We start from the raw sequence: 8,992 nt of genomic DNA, 5'->3' as shown, positions 1-8,992 counted from the left end.
CCTCGCCCCGCCCACGCCCACGCCCACCCCTTCCGCCTCTGCGTCTCGGCGCCACCTGGGATTTGTAGTTCCCGCCGCGCAGCAGCAGCAGCCGCACCCGCCTCGGCTTGGCCGCCGGTACGTGCGATCCTCCGCAGCCTAAGTTTGAGGCCTCCTCCCCATGGCCTCCGGCGCGGGTGCGGGCGCCGCCCCACTACGGCCTGCCCCTTTCGCTCCCAGGACCCTCTCCTCCACGCTGCCAGCGATGGGATGGGGCCGGGGGCCGGGGGCTGGTGTAGGTTAGTTAACCCCACACCGGGTCCGGGGCGTGTGGCAGAGCTGTGCGAGATCCTAGCAGTCCTCGCGGTTGGCGAAGGCCTGGTTTCTGCCTGAGGACTTTGGGCCGGATGGTCCCCTCCCTGTTCCGTGCTTTAGTTCCTCCGATGAGGAGGTGGGGGTTGATTGGTCATTCACCCCTCTTCGATGTTTTGAGCCCTCACGGTGTGAAGAAATAACCAAGAATGGGCGTTCCACGGCTTGGGGGAAGGTGTGGGAGGACGGGTGAACAAGTCACACAGATGGGTGATCAAAACTAAAACTAGAGCCCAGGTGGAGCTGAGAGGGGTTGACGTCAGTGGTGGCTGGGGGGCGGGGGGGGGGGGGGAGGGAGGAGTGGAGAGGGTAAGAGTTGGCCAAAGAGGCTCCTTGTAGCCCTTTGAGTTGGGTGCAAGGGCCCACACGCTACCTGACATTTAGTAGTCACTCCTTGAAAGAATGGATGAACGAACGAATGAATGAGTCTTCAAGGACCTCTCCGAATGGGGACAGAAAAATGCTAGGAGGAACAGAAAAGCCTGTTGTGTGAGAGAACAGTTTCTATCGTTGTGGCCACGTCATGCAAGGGGAGAGAAGACAGGCGAACATGCTGAAAGAGAAATTGGGGTCAGGGGCGCCTGGGTGGCTCCGTTGTTAAGTGTCCAACCTTGGCTCAGGTCATGATCTCATGGCTCAGTGTCCGACCTTGGCTCAGGTCATGATCTCAGGCTCGTGACTTCGAGTCCTGCCTCAAGGCTCTGTGCTGACAGCTCAGAGCCTGGAGCTTGCTTCAGTTTCTGTGTCTCTCCTTCTCTCCCTCCTCTCTCTCCTTCTCTCTCTCTGCCCCTCCCCCACTAGTTCTCTGTCTCAAAAATAAACTTAAAACAATTTTTTTTTTAAAGAGAGAAATTGGGGCTGAATTGTGATGGTTTTGTTTTTAAATCATGCCAAGGTGTTCAGACTCTGTCCCACAAGGGTAGGAGATATCAGAGACCTCTTAAACTGGGGAGTGACAGGATTAGGGTTGGGTCTGTTTGTTTCAGAAAGATGACTGGCCAGCTATGGAGTTTGAGAAGGGACCACAGGAGGGATCAGGCCCCAGGTAGGAGGACTGGCTGGGTTTGGGCACTCCTGAGCTAACTCTAGGCCTACACTGCCTACTGTGGGGGACATTGGCCTTCTGTGCCTAGGGAGCAATTGAGATATGGCTAGTCCATATTTACAAGTGTAAACTAAATAGATTTCAAGGATTTAGCATGAAAAACACTTCAGATATCTCAATAATTTATGTTGATTACATGTTGAAATATTTTGACTGTATTGGATTAAGTAAAACATTAAAATTAATTTACCTGTTTCTTTTTACTTGTTTTGGTCAAACTATAAGAAATTACATGTATGTAATATGTATGTATATATTTCTATTGGATAGTGCTGCTCCAGAATGATAAAAGCAATCCTAAAGTTCTTCCAGGAAATTTCCTCCCGGGAAACTATGCAATCACCAAATTTTAGCTCTGGCCAGGTACGTTATAAGTCATCCAGGACAACATTCACCACCATCTTATTTATTTATTTGCTTATTTATTCATTTATTTAATCTTTCTTCAATCATTCAGGCCATAATTTGCACTGTTCGTGAGGAAAAAGCTAATAATTAAGGAAAGTGAAAGCATTCATTGGCATTTAGGTCAAAAAGAAATCCCACAATAATTCCATAATTTGTATAATTTTAAGCTCAGGTGTTTTTTTTTTTTTTTTTTTTTTTTGAAAAATCTGTCCTGGCCAAAGATTAAAAACGAAAATTCTCTGAAAGAGTAAATGGAATATGTATGTCAAATGATCCTACATACATATTTTCTCCAGTTGAGGTTTCTACAAATTGAGCTAAAATATGCTAACATTCTGTGGCAAAATCTTATAGTTCTAGTGTTGAGAGCTCTCCACACCTTTTTTTTTTCTTTTAATTCACCACATTCTTATTCAAAAAACAAAACCCAGAGTGTCAGAGAAGAGCAGGGGTTTGCCTGAGATCACACAGCGATGAAAGACCTGAGGCAAAACTAGATGGCCCAGTGTCCCCTCCCTTCCAGGCCTGTCCTTTTGTCACCACGCTAGAAAACAAAGTGGCCCACCGTCTTGCCTTGGGAAGAACTGTTTTGAAAGGAGGTTGGCTCAGTTGCCTTATTGAATGTGCATATTTGGTTAGAACTGAACTTCCAGGGAAAGCAGCTGCTTAGCTGAACACTTGTAATGATCTGTGCACACAGGTTGGGGAAGTTTCCATTTCATCTTGCTCTACTTGATCTGTAGGCAGGGAGGGACAAGGGACCGATTTTATCACTTTAAGTAAGTGGAATTTTCTCTGGGTAGCCAACCAGGCACAGAGGTCTAATCCTTAAGCAGGCACTGGCCCTTCCCAGTTTTTGTCTCAACACATCTCTGCTGAGCTGGACCAGTGTGGGGTTAGCAGTGCCAAGAGAGGGTCCCCCAGGAGTGGCTGCCTGGGAGGAAAGTAGCAGGAGCCACAAGAGTGACAAATGCTTTCAGAGTCTCCGAATCACACTATAATAGATGCTGTTTAGGAAGCTCCTCAGGTTAGGGAATCCATTCCTAACATATTTGGTGCTGAAAATGTTCCCCATTCACCACTGGAAGTCCTTTGAATTAGCTAATGCATCCTGTCGCCATGGCCCCAGTGGCTTCTGGAGGCTATTGTGTTTTCTTGTACAATTAGGGCTTCCTATACTTACTGCCCCTGATCGAGATTCAGCCATTTTAAAAAAAAAGACATGTTCAAAAGAAAAACAAAACGAAAAAAAAAAAAAGCTCATAGATACAGAGAACAGATTGGTGGTTGTCAGAGGCAGAGCAAGGGTGGGGAGGAATTCTCTCTCGAAGGGGGTCAAAAGGTACCAAAAAAAAAAAAAAAAAAAAGGACACGTTAAAAAAAACAGGCACATTCTCCACTGACTAGAGGATAAACAGATTATCATTGAAAATAAACATCTACAGTGAGAAATAGCTTGGTCATTCGTTATCATCCGAGGCAAAGCAGAAGTGAGAGTCATGGTGTCATGGCCAATGACCATGAAGGGACTGAATATTGGGGAGCCCGAAGACGCATTGTGGAGGTCACATGAGCTAACATAAAGGAGTCTGTTAAAAGAGTTCTACTGAGTGAATTTGAAGACCTAATTGGCTTTATTAAGCGATTTGCTAATTGCTTAATCGATTTGTGATTTATTAATTGATTTTCAATCAGTGGGCAGCATCCCACCTAGCAAGTACAGGGATGCTCCAAGGATTTGTACAAAATAGAAGATTTTTATAGGAAGGAGAATGGGGCAAGGACATTATCAGCAAAGAAAAGGATTGTTACATCTTTTTTTCTAAGAGTTTATTTTTTTTTGTGGGGGTGGGGTGGGGTGGGGTGGGTGAGGGTAGCACCAACAAAGTAGAAACAGAGAAAGAGGGAAAGAATCCCAAGCAGGAACTGCACTGTCAGGGTGGAGTCTGATGTGGGCCTCGAACTCATGAACCATGAGATTATGACCTGAGCTGAAACCAAGAGTCGGTCACTCAGCCAACTGCCACCCAGGCACCCCTGTTACATCTTTTTTTGAGGAGGAAGGGATTGCAGGGTTTTTATCATGCGATTACTTTAACCAGAGCTGATCAGGAAATTTCAGATTAACTTAAAAGGTCACATTCCTGAGAGAGGTTCAAACTACAATTAGGTCTTGGTTTGCTGTGGTTGGGGACCAATGACTCCATTTTGGACTTCTTGTTTCTCTTTCAACAATTCCCAATGGTAGATTTAACATTTTAGTACCATTTCTAGGCTCAAGAGATTCCAAAAAATTTTAGTGGCTCAGAGCAGGGTATGCAATCTTTAAAAGGACCTCAAGAAAAAAATAAATAAATTAAAAAAATAAATAAAAGGACCTCAAGAGCAGATTCTCAGGTTTAAAATCATCTTCTTCCCAGGCATCTGGATGGCTCAGTTGGTTGGGCATCCCACTCTTGATTTTGGCTCGGTTCATGATCTCACAGTTTGTGAGTTCGAGCCCCACATCAGTCTCCCTGCTGACAGTGTGGAGCCTGCTTGGGATTCTCTCTCTCTCTCTCTCTCTCTCTCTCAAAATACATAAATAAACTTAAAAAAAAATAAAAATCATCTTCTTCCCACGTGGGAACAATACTCTGGTGCTGGCAAGTGCCGGAGTCGCCACCTGGGATTTGCTTGGGGTTGCCCTCCTACAGGTGGCTCTGGGTGTGTCCACCTGAGAAGGTTTTGTGTCCTGGCCAGGAGAGCAAAACAGCAGAGAGCCTTTGGTGGCAACTGAAGAACAGTGGCCCCGTGGTCTCCATGGATCAGTGGGAGACCAACTACTTGGGCCTAACCAGCCCTCGGTGATATGGTTTGGGAGTAGTGGAGGTCTGGAGCCAATGGCCAAGAAAAAATTCTTGAGACATCTGTGGTGCAAAAAGGTGATTTTATTAAAGCACAGGGACAGGACCTGTGGGCAGAAAGAGCTGCACTGGGGTTGTGCAGAGTAACTGGTTATATACTGTGGAGCTGGGGGAGGTGAAGACAAATGGAGGCCTCCAGAAGGACTTTGCTATGCCAAAGAGGACTTCTAAAATACCTGAGGCCTTGCTATTATCAGGCTAAGGTTGTTTTCCCTCTAGTAAGGCATTAACATGACGACAGTAGGGGTTTCCTGGAGAGATGTCATACTCTGTATTTGCCTCAAGTATTTGTTAATGGGCTGCAGGTTATAAGGAAATTTAAGTTCACCTGCCATTTCCTTCTTGCCTTTGTTCCCCATATCATTATGGAGGGGAGGGTAATATTAGGGCTCCAGGAAACTGAGTCCACAGCTTTCTGGAGATTAGGCTACTGATAAGATTGCCTTTTTCTTGTAATTTACTAAGACATTTGTAAACTGATGGAGACTCATGTCCTGCATAGCTGTGATCTCTATCAGTTAACTACTTGTTTTCTTTCCTTTGTTCTTGGGCGAGCAGGGGTGCCTGAGGAATATCATACATATCCCACCTGGGGAGAGGGGTAAAGCTAGCTCCTTTGCCCTCAGCTTACCTTTTGCATCCTCATCATCAGCGTTATATCAATTAGGGTCACTCAAATTGGGTAATTTGGAGAGAATTTGACAAAAGGATGATCTACAAAGGTGTGGGCAGGAGGTAGGGAAGCCAGAAGATACACTGTGGTATCTGGCACTGAAATTGGGCCTGAAGGAGCAAGGGGAAGGTGTGGGGACTGAAATCCAAAAAGAGGGAGAGTGTGTTCTTGTTAGGGAAAGCACACACTCACTGTGAGAAGAAAAGCTAGTAAAAACAAGAGAAAAGGGGCCAGCCAGATGTCCGAGGCTGGACGCTCCCCTTGCATACTACTTTGGCTTCTGTAATCTGGCTTGCCTCCTGTGCCTACCAACTGCCCAGACAGCACCACTGATAAGTGCCCCCTCCCCCTTTTCTTTTGTCTCTCAACCCCCTACCATGCCAGCCATAAAAGGAAGATGATGCCAAGGTTCCAGGCTCAGCCTTTGGAAGTGACTCTGCTGGGCTGGAACCAGTGTGCAATAAACAATCTTTTCCTGATTCCCCGAGTGCGTGTGGCTTGTCTCTTCCTGGGCGCCGAGTATTTGCAGTATTTGTGGAGAGGCCACCCTGGAGCTGTGGCCTTCAGTCCTGGCCAAGCACAGGGAGGGAGCTAGGAAACAGAAACTCTCATCTCTCTGGCCTCCAGCCCTCAACTCGCCTGCCTGACTCCCTGACAGCCTAATCTAGCTGGAAAACAAAGGACAAGCCTGATAGCCCAACCTCCTGGGACACTGAGTGGGACAGAAGAGAGTGGAGGGAGGTTGGATCTACAGGGACAACAGAGGAGTCCAACACAGTGGAGTAGAGAAAAAATCAGGAGGGGAGTAACTTGTGGAGCAGTCCAGAGAAAATCTTGGTCCTGAGCAAATGTATGTGCTGGAAGCCTGTTGAGCCTCACAAGGCACTCTTCTTGTTTTGAGGTGAGGGCAGGGACCTGTGTGCACAATCCTCTTGTGTACAAGGTGAGAAGTCAAGGTCCTTGGTCCTCAAATGTTCCTCCCTACCCCCGGATATCTTCTCCACTCACAGGTTGATGCTTGAAATTCTTCCATTTTAGCTTTTTCCTTTGAGCTAAAGGTTCTGCTAAATGTAAACTGTCCTTGGCATTCGTGACACCACAAGTAAGGAAAAAAGGAAACGAACACTTCCTGAGTTCCTGCTCTGTGCCTACAGACCCAATGCAAGAGGTTTGGCATTGACAAAATCAATAAATCACACGACAACCTCATAAGGCAAGTATTATCCACGCTGCATATACGTGAGGAAAATGAGTCGTGGGTGTGGGGGATTAACCGGCCTTTGCGCAAAGCCTCATATTTAATTATTTTTATAACCTGCTTAATCCAAAGCCCATGCACTTAACCACCACCGCAGGGATTTCCAAATTTTGGAGAGTATGAGATTAGCTGCAGCGCTTGGGAAGCAGGTGGGATCTTCACCTGAGAGCAAGTTCTTTTTTTTTTTTTTTTTTTTTACCTGAGAGAAAGTTCTAATTCGAGGAGAAGAGACAACTATCCCAAAGAAAAGGAAAGGGTACAGCGGAGGCAAGGATGGTGTCTTAGTCTGCTTGGGCTGTTATAGCAAAATGTCATAGGCTGGGCTGCTTAAATGACAGACATTGATTTCTCACAGTTCTGAAGGCTGGGAAGTCCAAGGTCAAGGTGCTGGCAGATTTGGTTCTGGTGAGGGCACTAGTCCTGCCTTTGGGAGGGCCACCTTCTTGCTGTATCCTCAACGCAGCGGAGGGAGAGGGCCCCTGTCTCTCCTCTTTTAAAGGACACCAGCCTCATCAAGGGAGCCCTGCCCTCATAACCTCATCTAAACCTAATTACCTCCCAACGGCCCCACCTCCAAATGCCATCTCTTTGGGGCTTACTTGTGGATTTGGGGGTCAACACAAACGGTCCTTTTATTTTTTTAAATTTTAATGATTATTTATTTATTTATTTTTGAGAGAGGGACAGAGGGGCAGAGAGGGAGGGAGACAGATTCAGCTCCAGGCTCTGAGCTGTCAGCACAGACCCCAACACCCGACACACGGCTTAAACTCACTAACTGTGAGATCATGACCTGAGCCAAAGTTGGACACTTAACTGAACCACCCAGGCACCCCAACACGCAGTCCTTAAACAGAAATCTTGAAGACTTTGGTCTGTGATAGGTCCACCCTGCTCTTCTGGGTGGTAACAGTGCCCTTGCCCACCCCCCCCCCCCCGAAGGACTCCAATGTAACTGCCTTTTCTTTCCCTTTCCTGGCTCCAGTGCAACCCCCAATTTCAGTCTTCTAGTCTCACTGGATCTCCTAGAAAGCCATGCTCTCAGCATTGCCGAATTTGAACTCGAAACCAATGCTACAGAGTTAATTCCAAGGGTTTTGTAGGCAAATCATCCTGGGTTCAAAATCCACTTATAATCTATGTGACCTTTGCCAATCACTCTGAAATTCAATTTTCTCATCTGTAAAATGGAGATAATACTACCTATGGGAATCTTACAGCACAGTGTTTGGGACCATATTGGACTTATATTGAACAGAGTTGTCTAGAAACCCACCTCCTGATTCCCAGGCGTGGGCTGCTGCCTCTAACTCTCCATTTCCTTTATTTGAAGCGCAAAATATGACATTTATTAAGCGTCCTAGTGTGCTGGGGGCCTTGCATTGCCCATACATAGATACATAGATGTGATCCTAACATCTAAGTCAGAGGGTTGTCTGGTATACATGAGAAAACATACAAATAAAAAAGAAAGAAAGACATGGGAGTGTGATAAGAAGGGAGTGGTGGTGGCTGGGATTTACTCTTTTACAGCCACCCTAGAGCGTGGGAAGTGCTAGGGAAAACTCGGGAATTCTCCCAAGGGGGAGAACGATTTACCTGTGGCGGGTCACCAGTTAGCGGCTGGACTGGAACGCCCTCTAGTGGCCATTCGGCTGAGCCTAGAGGTTTTGCTTTATAAATCGTTCTTTTTCTTTTTTTTCAACGTTTTTTATTTTTTTATTTTTGGGACAGAGAGAGACAGAGCATGAACGGGGGAGGGGCAGAGAGAGAGGGAGACACAGAATCGGAAACAGGCTCCAGGCTCCGAGCCATCCGCCCAGAGCCTGACGCTGGGCTCGAACTCACGGACCGCGAGATCGTGACCTGGCTGAAGTCGGACGCTTAACCGACTGCGCCACCCAGGTGCCCCTAAATTGTTCTTTTTCTTAAGACGAGTTCTCTGGCAGTCTGCCTCTCCTTTCGTTCACTCAACAAACTTTTACCCAGAATGTTTCTTGCCAGGGGATAGTCTAGGCACTGGGGATATAACGGTCAACAAAACAAGCCAAATCTCCATAATATTCTTTCTCTAACTCGATATAGGCTTAGTAACTTCCAAGTGGACCCCTGAAGCCTATGATATGCTCCTTCCCTTATATTGCCAAAAGTGATCTTTTCCCCCAAAACTAGCATGCATAGAGCTAAAATAAAGTGAAACCAGAGCATCGTGTAATATTGGTGCAAATTTGAGGAGTGAGGTTTTGTCTCAATTTTAAGTGAGTTGCCATCGCATCTTAGTACTTCCCTTA

Source organism: Lynx rufus, unplaced genomic scaffold (assembly GCF_022079265.1).
Source record: "Lynx rufus isolate CCGP_SWC_20201006 ecotype Redwood Valley unplaced genomic scaffold, mLynRuf1.p SCAF_3, whole genome shotgun sequence".
Classification (NCBI taxonomy): Eukaryota; Metazoa; Chordata; class Mammalia; order Carnivora; family Felidae; genus Lynx; species Lynx rufus.
The sequence above is the reverse complement of the archived record's forward strand: the minus strand, read 5'-3'. Positions refer to the sequence as shown.